The sequence below is a fragment of the Schistocerca piceifrons genome, chromosome 6 (genome assembly GCF_021461385.2).
Source record: "Schistocerca piceifrons isolate TAMUIC-IGC-003096 chromosome 6, iqSchPice1.1, whole genome shotgun sequence".
Taxonomy (NCBI): domain Eukaryota; kingdom Metazoa; phylum Arthropoda; class Insecta; order Orthoptera; family Acrididae; genus Schistocerca; species Schistocerca piceifrons.
In genome coordinates, this window is record NC_060143.1 from 113,539,007 (window position 1) to 113,558,706 (window position 19,700).

At 42.9% G+C, this 19,700-nt stretch overlaps 1 protein-coding gene across 1 annotated transcript in view; it reads left to right on the forward strand.

The window, feature by feature from the left end:
* The first annotated feature begins 14,025 nt into the window (after positions 1–14,025).
* Positions 14,026–19,700, forward strand: part of LOC124802938 (putative inorganic phosphate cotransporter) — a 279,538-nt gene continuing 273,863 nt past the window's right edge. The window contains exon 1 of the mRNA XM_047264024.1: positions 14,026–14,166. The gene's annotated coding sequence lies outside the window, so the exon portion shown is untranslated. The remainder of the gene's footprint in view (positions 14,167–19,700) is intronic.

The window sequence follows — 19,700 nt, forward strand, 5'->3', positions numbered from 1 at the left end:
AAGTAATGCTGGAGCGAAATAGCACCATGAGTCCTGCAGGGTGTCCATAAATCCGTAAGAGTGCGAGGGGGTGGAGATCTCTTCTGAACAGCACGATGCAAGGTATCCCAGATATGGTCAATAATGTTCATGTCTTACGGTTTTTGTGGCTAGCAGAAGTGTTTAAACTCAGATGAGCGTTCCTGGAGCCACTCTGTAGCAAATCTGGACGTCTGGGGTGTCGCATTGTCCTCCTGGAATTTACCACGTCCGTCGGAATGCACAGTCGACAGGAATGCATGCAAGCGATCAGACAGGTTGCTTACGTACGTGTTACCTGTCAGAGTCGTATCTAGTCGTATCAGTGGTCCCATATCACTCCAACTGCACACGTCCCACCATCTTGAACAGTCACCAGCTGATATGCAGGGTCCATCGATTCATGAGGTTCTCTCCATACCCGCGCACGGCCCCTCCACTCGATACATTTTGAAACGAGATTCGTCCGACCAAGCAACATGTTTCCAGTCATCAACATGTGTTGACAGGCCCAAGCGAGGCGTAAAGCTTTGTGTCGTGCAGTCATCAAGACTACACCAGTGGGAATTTGGGTCCGAAAGCCCATATCGATGATGTTTCGTTGAATCGTTCGCCCGCTGACACTTGTTGATGGCTCAGCATTGAAATCTGCAGCAATTTACGGAAGTGTTGCGCTGCTGTCACGTTGAACGATTCTCTTCAGTCGTAGTTGCTCCCTTTCTTGCAGGATCTTTTTCCGGCCGCAGCAATGTCGGAGATTTGATGTTTTAACGGATTCGTGACATTCACGGTATGCTCGTGAAACGATCGTACGGGAAAATCCCCACTTCATCGCCGACTATAACACCACGTTCAAACTCACTTAAATCTTGATAACCTGCCATTGTAACGGCAGTAACCGATGTAACAACTGCGCCATACACTTGTCTTATATAGGCGCTTCCGACCGCAGCAGCGTATTGTGCCTGTTTACATATCTCTGTATTTGAATACGCAAGCCTATACCAGTTTCTTCGGCGCTTCAGTGTAATTTATCATTTGGCTAAATGACCAATTCTGACAACAGGCTGCTATTAATGTTGGCTTTACATGGCTTTCGAGTAATAACATCATCTTTCTTTAGGGGCTAGCTAAGGACCACCTTTAATCCGTTGAGCCAGCTTTATACTTTCTCCAATACACCGTCAGTCAACTTTCTTGTTTGTTGTCTATTTCCTTTCCTGCCTTTCAGGAACTCTTTACTGTAGGTAACTTCCCCAGTTATTGATTCTGTATATTTATTTTGTTCTGCCTTCGATTTCTTGATTGTTGATGCCAATTGCCCTAGATCTTTATGAACTCGCCGAAGCCAGTAGGGTTTTTTTTGTAATTTTTCAAAACGTTGTACATATTGTCACTCTGCTAAAACTAGTTCTTTGGATCTGACCGGAGAACGTTATCCTGGTTTTCCTAATTTCATCCGCGGGGCTGGCCGTACGACCCTCCGTGCTGCGTACAATGACGCCGTCGTCAGAGGATGGCACGGCGATCGTTTGGTACCAATGGGCCCGCCAGAGCCTATGGACGGAGTTTCTACGTTTACGAGGCTTATGTGTATCCTGGTCTTATTATGGACTTGGAACTTTGAATTTTTGCACTTGTAGAGAGCTTTTCGTCAGAAACATACTCGTATTTTCTTGAATGAAATGGTGTGTCCATCTTGCGTAACCTTGCCCTGATAGGTTACTTTTCCTGCCCTTTAAGCTGGCTGATATCTCCTACATGGTGAAATTTATTCGCTATTATTGTACTTCCATACTTAGTACTTAATTTTGATGGTTCAGTCTTGTCGTTTGTCACTAACTCTTGTTTTTTCTCTAAGGGGACTGGTAGCCCCAAATTTTTTTGCTTCTAGTTTAAATTCTTGTGTGTCTTTTGTGCTATCTTTACACTGCTTGCAAGGACTGCTAACTCATATAGAAATGACAGTCAGTCAATTCTGAGCTGGCCCTTTTCCAATCAGTTTGTATTTTACTTAACTTCCAACAATTTATCTCTCTGTTTTCTGGTAAATTTTTCAAGTGCACCATTAAAAAAAGACTATAATAATTAATCGTCTTGTCTAACTCCTTTCTTATCTCAAATACTTCTGATATTTCTAAGATGAATTTCATTTTAGCGTTGGTATTTATTAGCCTTTTAGTAGAAAGGCCCTGTATTTACATTTCTGTTCTAAAGCCTTCCAGATTCCTAAATAAAGTCTACTGGCAGTTTTAGACCACTTCAAAACGCATAAATCTGCACCACTCTTCCGTAACTATGCCAGTCATTTCCGGAAGACTTATCTCCCCTTAGCCCTGCATAATATTCTCCTAATTCTGCAACAGCATTGATCAATACATATTTAAAAGCGGAATGCCATTTCAGTGAGAGTTACTCAGCGCCGATGATGCCAAGAAAATTAACGGCATTGTTAGGCTTAAGTTTCACTGATCTCTCGCAGCAAGATAACCTCCTCAGATGTTTGGCTGCCCTAAGCTGTCACTTCCGAAAATGCAACGTAATGGAACTCCGGATAGAACGCCTAAGTATGATAAACGATTGTTGACTTATATAATTGCGTTGGCTTCCGCGGCCAGAGTCAGTCGACATAATAGTTTTCTGGGTTTGGTACCGCGTCATAATGTAAAAAATTACTGCTGCTATAGAAAAGCCAACGTTTCGGCCACGAGTGCAGCGGCCTTCTTCTGGGTCTAATGGTGCGTTCTAGCTATGCAGTGTCCTTTATATTTTGTTGTTAGTGTTCACTGCGCATGCCATTACGTCGTAATTTTAAAAAGGTAGTTGGTTTATTAGTCACCTAAGGAAGGAGGCGAGGGATCTTTATTTTAATAGGTTATTGCGGTGGAGGGAGAACGTGACCTCTGTTGTCCATTGGCTCTTGTGTTATGTGCCATGATTGGTGGTCCCCTTAGAATGAGAAGTTGGCTGCTGTTTACCAACTGCTGGACGTCGGCTGCGCGGCGGCAGTTACTCGCCGGTAGTGCTCGTGCCTCGTGTTGACAGTGCCGTCTGTTGGGCTCTGATTGCTGGCAGCCAAGACGGGGCAAGCCTGAGTCCATCCTCCCTGTTCATGTTATTAGGGTGTTAAAGTATTTCGATGGCCTCTCTGATTTTGCGTTTCGTCATAATTGGCTGCTTGGCCAACACACAGGCTTCGCTGAAATTTATTTCTTTTCCGCACTCATGGTGATGTTCTGCCACTGCGGATTTGTTGTGTTGCCCTAGACGAATGTAACGCTCGTGCTCCCGAATGCGCGTTGCTATTGGCCTACCAGTCTCGCCGATGTATGCCTCTCCACATTCGCATTCCACCTTGTAAACGCCTGCAGTGTGTAATGCGTCCACCTTGTCCTTGGTGGAGCCTAGCACGTCCTGGATCCTACGACCACTATAGAAGACAGGCTGCACTCCAACGCGGCGAAGGTGTTTGCCTATTCGGTCAGTGACGTTTTTCACATACGGTAAGCGTACTGTTGGCGGCAGTTTGTCTATTTCCTGCCTATCTTTCTTGCTTGTGTTGGTCGACAAGGCTGTGTTTATCGACTTATGGCTGTAGCCATTGGTTAAAAAAAAGGTTACGCACAACGTTTCTAGCACCATTAGACCCAGAAGAAGGCCGCTGCACTCGTGGCCGAAACGTTGGCTTTTCTATAGCAGCAAACACGCGGTACCAAACACAGAAAACTTTTATGTCGATTGTTGACTTGATACGACGACCAACCGATCTCAGTTTTTGCGTTGTTTTCTAAAACTCCCACTCTCAAAACGTAAGACTGACGCTCCACTTCTCTACTTCACCTGTCAATTATCAACGGAATTTTAAAAAATGGAGACCCTGTGCAGGTAGATATTCATTACAGAACCGCCTTCCAAGACAATGTCCACTCTGTTGAGCTAATCTTCCAAGTATTGTTTGCCACCTCTGACAGAATTACAATGTCATCGGCACACCTCAGAGTGTGTATTTCTTCTCCATGGAATTTATTCATACTCCAAATTTTTCTTTGGTTTCTTTCACAGGTTGTTCATTTACAAACTGAGTAACGTCCGATGTAGTCTACAACCCTGTCTCACTCCCTTCCCGACCGCTGCTTCCCTTTCATTCTCCTTGACTCTTATAACTGCCGTCTGGTCTCTGTATAAGATGTGTATAACCTTTCGCTCCTTTATCTTGTTCCTGCTACCTTCAAAATATCCAAGATTGTCTTGCAGACAATAATCCCAAAAGCTAAATCCATCCTGTAGTGCCGGCCGGAGTGGCCGAGCGGTTCTAGGCGCTACAGTCTGGAACCGCGTGACCGCTATGGTCGCAGGTTCGAATCTTGCCTCGGGCATGGATGTGTGTGATGTCCTTAGGTTAGTTAGGTTTAAGCAGTTCTAAGCTCTAGGGGACTGTTGACCTCAGACGTTCCCATAGTGCCCAGAGCCCTTTGAACCATCCTGTAGTCATTACGTTCAGTATGCGTTAGAAATAGTAGAATGAATTTTGAATTGGCCCCAGATTTGAGCATTATATGCCAATGAACTCCGCAGATGATGAAGAGATTGAAAGAATGTATGATGAGATTAAGGAAATTATTCATGTGGTTACGGCAGACGAAAATTTAATTGTGATGGGTAACTGGAAGCCTTTGGTAAGAAATGGAAGAGAATTAAAAAATAGAGGGGATTGGGGGCAGGAATGAATGAGGAAGCAGCCTGGTAGAATACTGCTCAGAGTATAATTTAGTCATCATTGACACTTCCTAATATTGTCCATCGTACGGACCGGAGGTAACGGTTGTTAAGTTGATCATTATAAATATTTTATTTTTCATACAACCACTAATATTGCGAACACAGTCCACATCAGTGCGTTTCGTGAGTCAACTTTACATTATCTGGCTGTCTAAGTTAAGCCAACATGAAAAGCACTCAAGTTCAAAATACAAAAAGAAATGAAATTATTAGGACAAGAAGTCCTTGTCATTTTTAAAGTAAGATGAGGACTTCGTGACCGAATGATTTTATTTGTTTTTATATTTTAATCCTGAGTGCTTCTGAACTGCAGTTGATGTACTGTAGCTTTAACTTAGACAGCCAGATGATGAAAGCTTGACTCACGAAACACGTTGCTATGGATTGTATTCCCAACATTAGTGATTGTATGAAAAAAAAAAAACATTACTTATAACGGTCGCTGACGCTTGGTTTAAGAATCGTGAAATAAGATTGTACACTATTGGCCATTAAAATTGCTACACCAAGAAGAAATACGGATGATAAACGGGTATTCATTGGACAAATATATTATACTAGAACTGACATGTGATTACATTTCCATGCAATTTGGGTGCATAGATCCTGAGAAATCAGTACCCAGACCAACCACCTCTGGCCGTAATAACGGCCTTGATACGCCTGGGAATTGAGTCAAACAGAGCTTGGATGGCGTGTACAGGTACAGCTGCCCATGCACCTTCAACACGATACCACCGATCATCAAGAGTAGTGATTGGCGTATTGTGACGAGCCAGCTGCTCGGTCACCATTGACCAGACGTTTTCAATTGGTGAGAGATCTGGAGAAATTGCTGGCCAGGGCAGCAGTCGAACATTTTCTGTATCCAGAAAGGCCTGTACAGGACCTGCAACATGCGGTCGTGCATTATTCTGCTGAAATGCAGGGTTTCGGAGCGATCGAATGAAGGGTAGAGCCACGGGTCGTAACACATCTGAAATGTAACGTCCACTGTTCAAAGTGCCGTCAATGCGAACAAGAGGTGACCGAGACGTGTAACCAATGGCACCCCATACCACCATGCCGGGTGATACGCCAGTATGGCGATGACGAATACACGCTTCCAATGTGCGTTCACCGCGATGTCGCCAAACACGGATGCGACCATCATGATGCTATAAACAGAACCTGGATTCATCCGAAAAAATGACGTTTTGCCATTCGTGCACACAGGTTCGTCGTTGAGTACACCATCGCAGGCGCTCCTCTCTGTGATGCAACGTCAAGGGTAACCGCAGCCATGGTCTCCGAGCTGATAGTCCATGCTGCTGCAAACGTCGTCGAACTGTTCGTGCAGATGGTTGTTGTCTTGCAAATGTCCCTATCTGTTGACTCAGCGATCGAGACGTGGCTGCACGATCCGTTTCAGCCATGCGGATAAGATGCCTGTCATCTAGACTGCTAGTGACACGAGGCCGTTGGGATCCAGCACGGCGTTCCGTATTACCCTCCTGAACACACCGATTCCATATTCTGCTAACAGTCATTGGATCTCGACCAACGCGAGCAGCAATGTCGCGATACGATAAACCGCAATCGCGTTAGGCTACAATCCGATCTCTATCAAAGTCGGAAACGTAATGGTACGCATTTCTCCTCCTTACACGAGGTATCACAACAACGTTTCACCAGGTAACGCCGGTCAAGTGCTGTTTATGTATGAGAAATCGGTTGGAAACTTTCCTCATGCCAGCACGTTGTAGGTGTCGCCACCGGCGCCAACCTAGTGTGAATGCTCTGAAAAGCAAACATTTGCATATCACAGCATCTTCTTCCTGTCGGTTAAATTTCGCATCTGTAGCACGTCATCTTCGTGGTGTAGCAATTTTAATGGCCAGTAGTGTATAAATGAAAGAGGCTTTGGGACATTGAAATGTTTCAAACTGATTGAATAATTATAATCCGGAGAATCAGAAACCAGATTTTAAACTGTAAGACATTTACAGTGCCAGATGTGGACTCTGACCACCATTTACTAGTTATAAATTTTATATTAAAACTGAAGACATTGCACAAAACAAAAAAGAGGACTGACGGAAATTGCAAAATGACTAACTAGAAAGGCTAGAAGACAAATAAAAGGCTGTAGAAGCATGTATTACTAGGTAACAGATAGATGTCTCCTACATGAAATTACACTTTTGAAGGAAAAACGAATAGCTTTACGAATATCAAGAGCTCAGATGGCGTGGCAAACCACTACTAAGCAAAGAAGAGGAAGCTCGAAGGATGAACGAATATACACATCCATGCCCGAGGGGGGACTCTAACCTCCGGCGGGAGGGGCCGGGCAATCCGTTACATGACGCCTCTAATTGCGCGGCCGCTCCGCGCGGTTCAAATACAGATAAACAGGCAGACCTGCGCGGAAATAAGGGCTCTGGAGTGGACGACTTTCAATCAGAACTACTGATAGCCTTGAGGGAGTCAGACCTGACAAAACTACTCCATTTGGTGTGCAAGATGTAGGAGACTCGCGAAATACGCTCGTGCTAAGAAGAATGTAATAATTTCAATTCAAAAGCAAGCAGGTGCTGACAGGTGTGAATATCACTGAACTATCAGTCATAGTTGCACAATATTGACGGAATTAGACAAAGAAGAATGAAAGAAAGAACGTGGAGAAAGCGACCTCCGTGAAGATCAATTTGGATTATGGAGAAATGTAGGAACACGGGAGGCAATTTTCACCCAACGACTTATCTTAGAAGATAGACTAAAGAAAGAACAGACCTATATTTATAACGCATACAGATTGAGAGATAACGTCTCACAATGTAGACTGGACTACACGCTTTCAAATTTGGAGGTTGTTGTTGTTGTTGTGGTCTTCAGTCCTGAGACTGGTTTGATGCAGCTCTCCATGCCACTCTATCCTGTGCAAGCTTCTTCATCTCCCAGTACCTACTGCAACCTACATCCTTCTGAATCTGCTTAGTGTATTCATCTCTTGGTCTCCCTCTACGATTTTTACCCTCCACGCTGCCCTCCAATGCTAAATTTGTGATCCCTTGATGCCTCAAAACATGTCCTACCAACCGATCCCTTCTTCTAGTCAAGTTGTGCCACAAACTTCTCTTCTCCCCAATCCTATTCAATACCTCCTCATTAGTTACGTGATCTACCCACCTTATCTTCAGCAATCTTCTGTAGCACCACATTTCGAAAGCTTCTATTCTCTTCTTGTCCAAACTGGTTATCGTCCATGTTTCACTTCCATACATGGCTACACTCCATACAAATACTTTCAGAAACGACTTCCTGACACTTAAATCTATACTCAATGTTAACAAATTTCTCTTCTTCAGAAACGATTTCCTTGCCATTGCCAGTCTACATTTTACATCCTCTCTACTTCGACCATCATCAATTATTTTACTCCCTAAATAGCAAAACTCCTTTACTACTTTAAGTGCCTCATTTCCTAATCTAATTCCCTCAGCATCACCCGATTTAATTTGACTACATTCCATTATCCTCGTTTTGCTTTTGCTGATGTTTATCTTATATCCTCCTTTCAAGACACTGTCCATTCCGTTCAACTGCTCTTCCACGTCCTTTGCTGTCTCTGACAGAATTACAATGTCATCGGCGAACCTCAAAGTTTTTACTTGTTCTCCCTGGATTTTAATACCTACTCCAAATTTTTCTGTTGTTTCCTTTACTGCTTGCTCAATATACAGATTGAATAACATCGGGGAGAGACTACAACCCTGTCTCACTCCTTTCCCAACCACTGCTTCCCTTTCATGCCCCTCGACTCTTATAACTGCCATCTGGTTTCTGTACAAATTGTAAATAGGCTTTCGCTCCCTGTGTTTTACCCCTGTCAACTTCAGAATTTGAAAGAGAGTATTCCAGTTAACGTTGTCAAAAGCTTTCTCTAAGTCTACAAATGCTAGAAACGTAGGTTTGCCTTTTCTTAATCTTTCTTCTAAGATAAATCGTAAGGTTAGTATTGCTTCACGTGTTCCAACATTTCTACGGAATCCAAACTGATCTTCCCCGAGGTCCGCTTCTACCAGTTTTTCCATTCGTCTGTAAAGAATTCGCGTTAGTATTTTGCAGCTGTGACTTATTAAACTGATAGTTCGGTAATTTTCACATCTGTCAACACCTGCTTTCTTTGGGATTGGAATTATTATATTCTTCTTGAAGTCTGTGGGTATTTCGCCTGTCTCATACATCTGACTCACCAGATGGTAGTGTTTTGTCATGACTGGCTCTCCCAAGGCCATCAGTAGTTCTAATGGAATGTTGTCTACTCCAGGGGCCTTGTTTCGACTCAGGTCTTTCAGTGCTCTGTCAAACTCTTCACGCAGTATCTTATCTCCCATTTCATCTTCATCTACATCCTCTTCCATTTCCATAATATTGTCTTCAAGTACATCGCCCTTGTATAAACCCTCTATACACTTCTTCCACCTTTCTGCCTTCCCTTCTTTGCTTAGAACTGGGTTTCCATCTGAGCTCTTGGTAGCAGGAATGGAGGTAGCAGGGCCGAAATAAAGGACGCGAAAGATAATTTACAACTGATGTAGATAACGGACTGTAGGCATAAACGGCTAAGGACGTGAAAGGGATGCGGTGGTTGAGAAGAGAGTCAGCAGGGTTGTAGCCTATCCCAGTTGTTATTAAATCTGTACATTGAGCAAGCTGTGAAGGAAATCAAGGAGAAACTCTGAAACCGAATTATATTTCAGGAACAAGAAATAAAAACTTTGAAGTCTACCGATGACACTGTAATTCTGTCAGGGACGGCAAAGGGCTCAGAACAGCAGTTGAGGGGAATGGACAGTGTCTTGAGAAGAGATTATAAGATGGTCATCAACAGAAGCAAAACGTGGGTAATGGAATGTAGTCGAATTAAATCAGGTGATGCGGGGGGAAATAGATTAGGAAATGAGACACTAAAAGAAGTAGATGTTTTGATATTTGGGTGCAGAATAACTGATAAAGGCCGAAGTAGAGTGTATACAAAATGTAGACTGGCAATAACAAGTAGAGCATTTCTGAAAACGAGCAAACTTGTTGAAATCTAATATCTGTTTAAATGTTAGAAAATCCTTTCAGAAGGCGTTTCTCTGGAGTGAGAATGGAAGCTTTTGGAAAGTAGTGCTACAGATGAATGGTTAAGACTGAATCGGTAGGTCGAATAACTAATGAGGAGGTTCTTTACCGAACTGAGAAAAAAATGAATTTGTCGTGAAGCCTGAGCAAAGGAAACGGTCGTTAATAGGACCCACATAGAGGCAGCAAAGAATCGTCGATTTGTTAATGGAGCGAAGTGCGTGTGTGTATTGGGGGAGGGGGGGATAATGTAAGGGGAGACCATGGCTCGAATAAATTAAACGGGTTCAAATGGACGTACGTTATGAAATGGGAGACGGAGGTTCGTAAACAATAAACAAGTTTAAATGGGTGCATCTTGCAGTAGTTCAAAATGGTTCAAATGGCTCTGAGCACTATGGGACTTAGCATCTGAGGTCATCAGTCCCATAGAACTTAGAACTACTTAAACCTCGCTAACCTAAGGACATCACACACATCCATGCCCGAGGCAGGATTCGAACCTGCGACCGTAGCAGTCCCGCGGTTCCAGACTGAAGCGCCTGGAACCGCTCGGCCACCGCGGCCGGCCTTTCAGTAGTTATGCAGAGATGGAGTATTGATGGGACATGTAGCGTCTCCTGGCCAATCGTCATAATAAGCGTGTGACAGAATTTTTTTCCGTGTGTGTAAGACCAGTTAACATGTGTCGATATAGTGCCACGCACACGGCGAAAGAGAAATAATTTAAACTCGAATAAACATGACCAAGTGAAGCAATAAAGCAAGATTGTGTAAACATTTCACGAATAGATTATGTGTGTATGTAGAACATTCATAATTATTTGACGTTTTATGCATTTTTTAACTTTGAATCCATGACATATTATTATCTTTGACAATCGTATTCTTGTTAAATGAATTAGTGATTATGATCTGTGCCTCAGATAAAAAGGACAATTCAGTACATGTATAAATAGTAAAAAGCATTGTAATAATTTCTCTATTCTCTTTGGGTTTCGTTACGAGTAACAATTGCGTGTTAAGCAAATGTTTATGCTGGCCGTGAGTCTTTTGTTCATGAAGCTTGAGATCCGCCATTAGGCGAGTTGTTATAAAAAGTTGTGTAAAATTAATGCATTTTTGTTTGAATATATAGAGTTTGAGCAAATATGTTTTTAAAATAATTTGTAAAGTTGCCAGCCATTCGTCCCGTAAATAATTTAGACATTTTCAGCATTTAATTTAGCGGAAGCCGCTGTACCAATCTGCGAGGGCAACGGCCGCAGACGCGGCACATTTAAAAAATATTTATTTCAGGCATCGCAGTCGTCTCGCCGGTAAAGCGAGGTAACATAATAATATTTAACATTTTCTTACAGCTTCCAGCAGTGGCGGCAGACTATATTATACTATTCAGTGCATTTCTCAGTTTGATTTGGAAGGTACTGTGCGACATGTTCTATGCGATCACAAAATATAACGAATAACTGTGTTATGACTTTATCATTTTCACATTTTGTGGCAAGGTCTGCTCTGTGAAACTAAAGCAATATTTTACATTTTTTCCCTGAGATTAAGAGAACGCCGGCTAGCCGCGCGCTTGTTCTAATTAACAGTATTCAAAAATCCACTGCATAATGTAACCAACATTCAGTGCTGTGACGATCATTTGAATTCCATTACTGACTTTTCTGAATACGATGAAAGGTAGTGAGTTCAGATACAGCTTTCTTTCTCTCTTGATTACGTTACAGTAGCAAGTGAATGTTTCCTACATGATTATCCAGAGCAGATGTGGAAAAGCAATAATTTGATCTACGGTGTGCCACATTTATGATAAAAGTGTTTATGCCCTCTCCCACTCCATGTCTGAACATATGTGTGCTAGTGTGACTCATACAGCCAAAATGAAATATTTACTCAACATTACTCAAAGTTACTTGCTTTTATGAAGAAAGAATTACCAAGTAAAGACAGTGTAATAACATTGAATCAAAACCATAGAAACTTGTTACAAATATTTTTGTGTACTGTCATCAGCTCTCAGTTTCAGTTTTATATCAGTCTGAACATTGCAAATCCAAACTTTAATATCGTAAAGCAAAGTTACTAGTAACCATGTACCAACTTACTTGCTGCTACACATATATAATCATATCTAAATAAATAAAACCACAAGCCAAATAAAATTAACTCCAGTAGTAAAAAAGTGAGAGGAGGAGTAAGGGAGACGGAATAGACAGCTGACTGGTTTTAACCATTCATTAGCCAATCAACTGTTTTCTCGTTCAGTCTGTCTTTCAGCCGAAAGGAATAAGTTGGTTCAGATGGCTCTGAGCACTATGGGACTTAACATCTGAGGTCATCAGTCCCCTAGAACTTAGAACTGCGTAAACCTAACTAACCTAAGGACATCACACACATCCGTGCCCGAGGCAGGATTCGAACCTGCGACCGTAGCAGCAGCGCGCTTCCGAACTGAAGCGCCTAGAACAGCTCGGCCACACCGGCCGGCAAAGGAATAAGTCTCGGCGACAAATTGACCTACGTGAATGCTTTCACTCGCTCTCCGTGTTTGAGTGGTTTTACTTAATGCGAGACACCCGAATGAGAAAAGTGTGACAGTCACGCCAGTTATATGAAAGTTTTGACCCAGTCTCCGGCTTTGAGTGATTTCACTCACATGCGTTCTGAGTCTTTCCGGTTATACATGAACTGTGATGGGTGTTGTCGACTTTTTAAGAGATAAATAACGTATCTTATTTCAAGGAAAGTGAATAAAATGTGTACTTCTAAACATGAAATATTTTCTATATTTATGTATTTACTTACTTAAGCGTGAATTTTTCGTACTTCAGGCATTAAATCTGGATTTTTGGTTGGTTCTAAAAGGTTCATAATGAAGGTGGTACATTATAAATTTATGTTTAAATAAATGAACAATTACTTTTTTATTTAATTTTTCTGAAGCTCTGTATTTCTCTTCGCGCTGGTTTGAGCCCTTTCTGAAAGCATATAAAATACAGTTTATTAAACTGTTTGGTGACCTAATCACTCGCTTTTTAAACGTATACTGTCACTCGTCGGACGAATTTTTTCGCGAGGTATATTAGCGTCATTTGTTAATTTTCTTTGAATTTCTTTATACAATACAGTTTCAGAATATGAAACATCCTTGGAGATACTATGTGTCGCATTGAATTTATCTTCATGACCACTTTTTATCCAGTCGTATAATAATTTATTCCGTTCGCACGCCACTGAGTGTTTCGATATTTTGGCCCAGACATAAAGCTCAAAGTCTAGAAACGCCTGTTCATAGTCACGGGCGACAAACTGAACTAATAACTCACTCAATAAAAAGAAAATATCGGAACGACAATAATTGTGACGACAGGCGGTAACAGTGCAGCCAAAATGACGATATAACAATGCCATAAGGAGCGAGTGTTTCTGCTCAGAACTGAAGGCGCTGGGGACGATTTCACTCAAAAGAACAAACAGTCTAATGGACACTTGAAACTCTAACCTACTGAACCGATTATTTTCATTCTGTTGATCCTACGGGCTGGTTTCATTCAAAAGAATAAATGATTAATTCAACCAATGCGTGTAACTACAACCGAATGAGTCGGTTGTTTACCAACAACTGAGTGAATCGGTTGTTTTCATTCGCTTGTTCCCACAACTAAGTTGAAGAGGCTTGTACAGGAGTTGCATCAAATCAGTCTTCGAACTGAAGACCACGACAAATACGGCAGGCCTGAAGTCCTTCATGTTAACGGAGACGATGACAACTAGAACAATAACAACAACAACAACACAACAATAACAGAGACTGCAGGGAGATAATAGTCTACCGAACTAAGTGACACACTGTCACACTCTCGAAACATGTTGACACAGGTCATGAAAAAGAAGGGTGGATTTCCAACCTCACGACGAGCGTACACCGAAAACCGATGCTGTTCGCGCCTCCGCGCTTTGCTCTACTGCCAGCACTGGGCCACAGGTCGGCGGCGGATGGACCCGCCTTCCCGCTTTCACGGCTGTGCCTCGGGTATCCCCCACCAGGCCCGGCGCCACCTGGCGCAACGGCGGAGTCGCGGAATGTCAACCGGCTACTGACAGAGCCACACCACGCGCCAGCGCGAGAGCCACGAGGGAAAACACCTGCTAGTCTAGCAGCCGGCAGAGAGGAGAACGCACCTCTGCAGCCGAGTCCGGAGTCCGCGGAGCGACACTCGCGCGCGCGCTGTCCCGTTAGCGGCTGACGTAAGTAGAATGTTCCAGAGCCGGCACGGCGCTACCGCTTTCTCTGCTTTTCTGCCGTTTGGCGGGCACTCTTCCACGCGCGCTTTCGTACCGATATATAGCCGACTTTATTCCTCGGCATCAAAATTCTGCCACGAGGCACAATCAGTGGAACATCCTTCAAAAGTCCGCTCGTCGTGTGGGTACTGCGGCGTAGAGCTACTAGAACTACAGACGACAGATAATATTTCTTTTGTTTTACATGGCCCCCAGAGTTTGTACTCCATTTAGCCACACAAAATACATGTTTGGAATCTATACTTAGTTGTAGAGAGAGCGTATATAAAGGCATATTTACAGAGTATATAAGCTGTCACAATTTGTTCCACAGTAAATTTTTAACATGTGACTTGCTAAATAAGTTGGCCTTTCTAGGTCTATGTGCCTCACTATGCAAAAACGGGACGCTTATAGGATCGCTTCGTCGTTGGTCTGCCTGTGTGTCTCTGCCCCACTGTTAAGAACCCTATTTCTCAGGAAATATTAAAATTTGTGGTCCCTTGGCAGTGTTAAAGGTTTAAGCTCTTAAGTCAATTCTATCAAAAGATACGGCCATTTATGTCACATATTTTGATACTCGAAAGCTCGCTAATGAAACCTGTAGGAAACTTCCACATTACCTACACCCATGTTGACTCACGTCTAGAGATAGGGCGTTCATATTCACAGGGACTGCACATTAGTGTGCTCTGCAGAAACGATTAGCATTTCAGTCACCTCGGTTCAACATGTGTCTGTTGCCTGTTACGCACGGGGTCCGCCATGGGATCTGATAGCGTTCCGTGCGTGATGGCATCGACGTGAGTGGCATCCTGCGGTATAGCCGTCCATGCAACATTCACCTGGTTCCAAAGTTCATTGCTTGTCGTTGGCATTGGGTCACAGCGCTGCACCCGTCGTTTCACCATGTCCCACACATTTTTTACTGGCGACAACACTTGGCCAGAGCCAAAGGGTGAAGTCCTGTGACATCAAGAAGGCGTTTTATTTGGGCCGGCTCGATGGTGATGGTTCACCCAGTCTGGTTGACATGGAACCGCGCGTCGATCGCGACGACTCTGATATGTAACTATTAAAAAGAAACTCCTCCTTTGGTTGATTAGTTTCAGACACTATCTCCCTTAGACTGATATCAGCGTAACGATGGAGCAGCACGCCGGAATGGGTAAGCAGCCCTTGTTTAAAATTGAAGCACTGGTGTTCGAAGTCTGTCGGTCTTCTTTACTTCGACCTCACAGCGACTGCACCACTCGGTATCGCAACAACTCTCTTGATCTAAAACAATTATTCAAATATGCTTCGCGTGTTCACGACATGGTGAGAAACTCACGCGATCTTGATAACTGTAGGTCTTATGCCCGGTTTGCGAATGAGTGTTCAAACGCGGGTAATAGGGTATCTTGAATTATAAAGTCCATCATTCAAACCGATGCCAATCATAGTTTTGTGAGGATGTTGATTTATTAATTAATATAGCATCGTCAAGGCGTGGCTACGGTGTTAATTCAACAACTAATACGACGTAATTCCAGAGATAAAATACTCTTCTGACAACGTACAGAAAGCGTCGTATATCGGTGTAAACTTGCTGTTCACTGTTAATAAGATCACTAAATCACCATTAACTTCTGAGTTCTCTCAAGAATAGTTAATTTCACAATTACACAGTAAATTTCCATTAAATGACGTAGCCGACACGAAGCATTAAAGTTATATTGGAGTTTATTGAACTTCGTAATTATTTAAACCTGCATTGAAAACATACCGATCTATCATTCAGGGTCTTGTATCTATTTGCATCAGCGATTCTGACGTTGACTACAGCTACCGACAACACTGCGTAACTGTAAGTTCTTCGTGATCGCGCGTAGCTTTTCGTACTCAAGGCTAATAATAGAGTTTATGTCGGTGATTGGTATATTGTTGTGTCCTTTGATGTTCGTGACAATCACAAATCACGAAAGCTAAGTCCCATCGCTAATCAGGTATCACACGATTTACTTTTCTTTCACATATCATAACTGCTCCGTTCTCAGGCTAAACCGTAAATGTTATTTTACTTCAGTTCGAAATTCTGACCAGTACGTCAAGTCGACACTGGAAAACTTTTAAAATTTCAGATGGGTTTGAAACAATCTAGTAGCGTTCAGTAGGCTTACTACTATTGCGACGTCTACAAGAGAGACTGAATTAAGATCTCCATTGCAGTGTTACGTTGTAGTCGCAGCGAATCTTCAGCTCGATGCGGCTACAACTCTCTTCTTGGGTAAATGTTATCTCTGATCAGGCCTTGAGTTGACGCTGTATGCCTTGTGCGAATGCAGTCACTGCGATCCTGCTGCCCTTGTCTGCGGCGAACCAAAATGCGTCCATTATTTCCGAACAAAGAGAACTTGGATCCGTCGGAAAACGCTACGTGATGCCATTCCTGTCCTCAGCGATATCGTTCCATACGCCACTGCCGTCCAGTATGTTTCTGCACATTCGTCAAAGGTAGGCAGGAAAGTGGACGACCAGCATGTAACCCGTGCCGTAATGAACAGCGACGGACTGTCACTCCTGACAGTGTACGATGTGTTGCACTGTTCCACCGTTCCACCAGAGCCCAGGAGGGCGCAGATCTGTCGTGGACTGCCATTCAGATGAGATGTCGATCTTCTCGGGGGGGGGGGGGGGGGGGGGGGTGGTCTGGGTGGTGCGACCTGACCCTTATCGTCGTGTTCAACGGGGACTTCCATGAACCATTTTGCACACACTCGTTGCACCACCGAAACACTTCGCCCCACACGAGCAGCAATTTGGCTGCATCACGGTAGGGTTCGCGCATACGTCTGTGAAACATCCTGCACATCTGCTCAAGTCACAATGAACCATTACTTTGGTGTCTGCGCCGCGATATCGATGTTGACCTCGAACACGTAACCTCTCATTTTTCAAATGCTAACCATTTCTGCAGAACATCCTAACGTACATGTTCTGTGAATATGAACGTCCTATCTCTAGCCGTTCCAGGTGTTCTGGTTTTTCTGAACATGATTGTAGAATCACGACATTTGGCAAGAAGCAAGTTTTCACAGAACAAGAAAGGGAAAATTCTGAAAACTGTTCGTTTGAAATTATATAAATTTTTTTTATCCGTCTGTCTCCTTGTCTATCCGTCTATTAACATCCTTTTTGCCTCGAACAATCTGGTGTATCAAGTTAAAATTTATGTCTAATACTAACGTGTATGGCCCCTTGCCGGTGTAAAATTTGAAGCTTTTAAGTTAATTAAGATAAAAGAACGGCCATTTATGACACACATTTTGATACTCTAAAACTAACTTATCAAAACCTGTAGCGCACTTCCCGTAGACCTAGAATCAGGAAATTTAGTAAGAAAATAGGTTTGACAGTATAAGTAAAAAAATTCGAAATTGTTAATTTGTAATTACATCATACGATAAATATTTCTTTTTTCATTTGTTATCCGACTTCAGACTTGAAATTAAAACATTCTCGAAAGTGTTGGCATCCCTGGGACCGATGTCTTGCCCGTATCAATGTCGACAACAGGCAAAAATCGTCAATATCGACGATTCTCGGAATGAATGAACCATGTAAGCTTTTACGCAACCCTCTGTGCTAGAGTCGCACTAGAACTGGCCAATTTTTTTTATTATCAATTTATAATATTTCTTAAATTGATACATAAGCTCTTACGGAGAGATGAAGATGTGAATTGCCATGAAAATCTACAGGCTTTCCCCCACGCTCTTAAGAAAATTAACAATCACTTTACAAATGTGGGGTTTCCCCCCAAGCTCTTAAGATGATTAACAGTCACAATATAAAGGCGAATATCTATAATAAACAAAACAGAAGAAGCTGGCTGAGGGAGGTGGCATCCGATATTCATCAATGTCTTCAAAAAAATAGTATTTTTCACAGTCGCAAACAAGATGTGGGTTACATCAGCTTCTTGCTCATAGTGACACTCACATGCAGGAGAACGGTAAATGTTTATTATCTGTAGATGTAGAGGAAAAGAAGAATGTTTGAAGCGGAGTCGATTGATGGTGGAAATCGTTGATATGTCCAAGTGACTCGTTGTGAACCACGGCCTTTTACGAATGTGAGGTTGTAGCGCTGCATGACATCCACATTTCGTTTGTTGTGACGCAATCGAAATCCCTTGAATTTTATAATATACAATACATACAGTATCTTCAACTATACATTCAGGGTAACAATTATTGACCTACATGAAATAAAATCGTCATGACTTCTGAACGGTTTGCGTTAGTACGTTCAAAATATACGACTAGTCTTGAGGCATGATGGGAATTATATGGTTTGGTTTAGCGACGCTTCAGTCTGGAACCGCGCGACCGCGACGGTCGCAGGTTCGAATCCTGCCTTGGGCATGGATGTGTGTGGTGTACTTAGGTTAGTTAGGCTGACGTAGTTCTAAGTTCTAGGGGACTGATGACCTCAGATGTTAAGTCCCATAGTGCTCAGAGCCATTTGAACCATTTTTGTTTAGCGACGAAGCCCACTTTCATTTCGGTGGGTTCGTCAATAACCAAAATTGGAGCATTTGGGGGACTGACAATCGGCATTTCGCGATGGAGAAGTATCTTCACCCTCAACGGGCGACAGTGTGGTGTGCAATGCCCAGTCACAGAGTAAGCGATGCGATATTCCTTGATGGCACGGTGACTACCAAATGGTAGTTGAAGGTAGTGGAAGATGATTGCTTCCCCATTAACGAAAGGGACCCTGATTTCGACAAAATGTGGTTCATGCAAGACGGAGCTCAACCCCATCGAAGCAGGAGAGTGTTTGATGTCCTGGAGGAGCACTTTGGGGACCGTCTTCTGACCCAGGGGTACCCAGAGGGCACTGTCAAGGGCCTCCATTGGTCGCCATATTCTCCGGATCTGAACAAATGCGACTCTATTTGTGGGGCTATACTAAAGACGAGATGTTCAGCAATAACCCCAAAGCCATTGCTGAGCTGAGAACAGCCATTCGGGAGGTCATCAACAGCATCGATGTTCCGACACTTCAGTGGGTCATGCAAAATTTCGCTATTCGTCTGCGCCACATCATCGCCAATGATGGTAGGCATATCGAACATGTCATAACCTAAATCTGAATATCTTTAAAGACGTTTACATGTTGAATAAAATGTGTGCACGACGTAGTTTGTAACTAATTTATGTTTTCTTCACATAGTTCAATAATTGTCACCCTGGGCATGGCAGTACAATACGATACTGCACAAGCCTGACCACACCACTGGAAAAACATGAGGAAAGATCAGTGGATCATACAGAATATTCTTATTTTTTTGTAATTACAGTGATAAGGACCGTAAGTGAATGTGAGGTATTATAACACTTACGCGTTTAATTTCTGCAACTTTTGTATTATTAGTGATAGGAAACATTGGAGGTGAATGTGTCAAAATGTCACCGAGCGAGGTGGTTCAGTGGTTAGCACAGTGGACT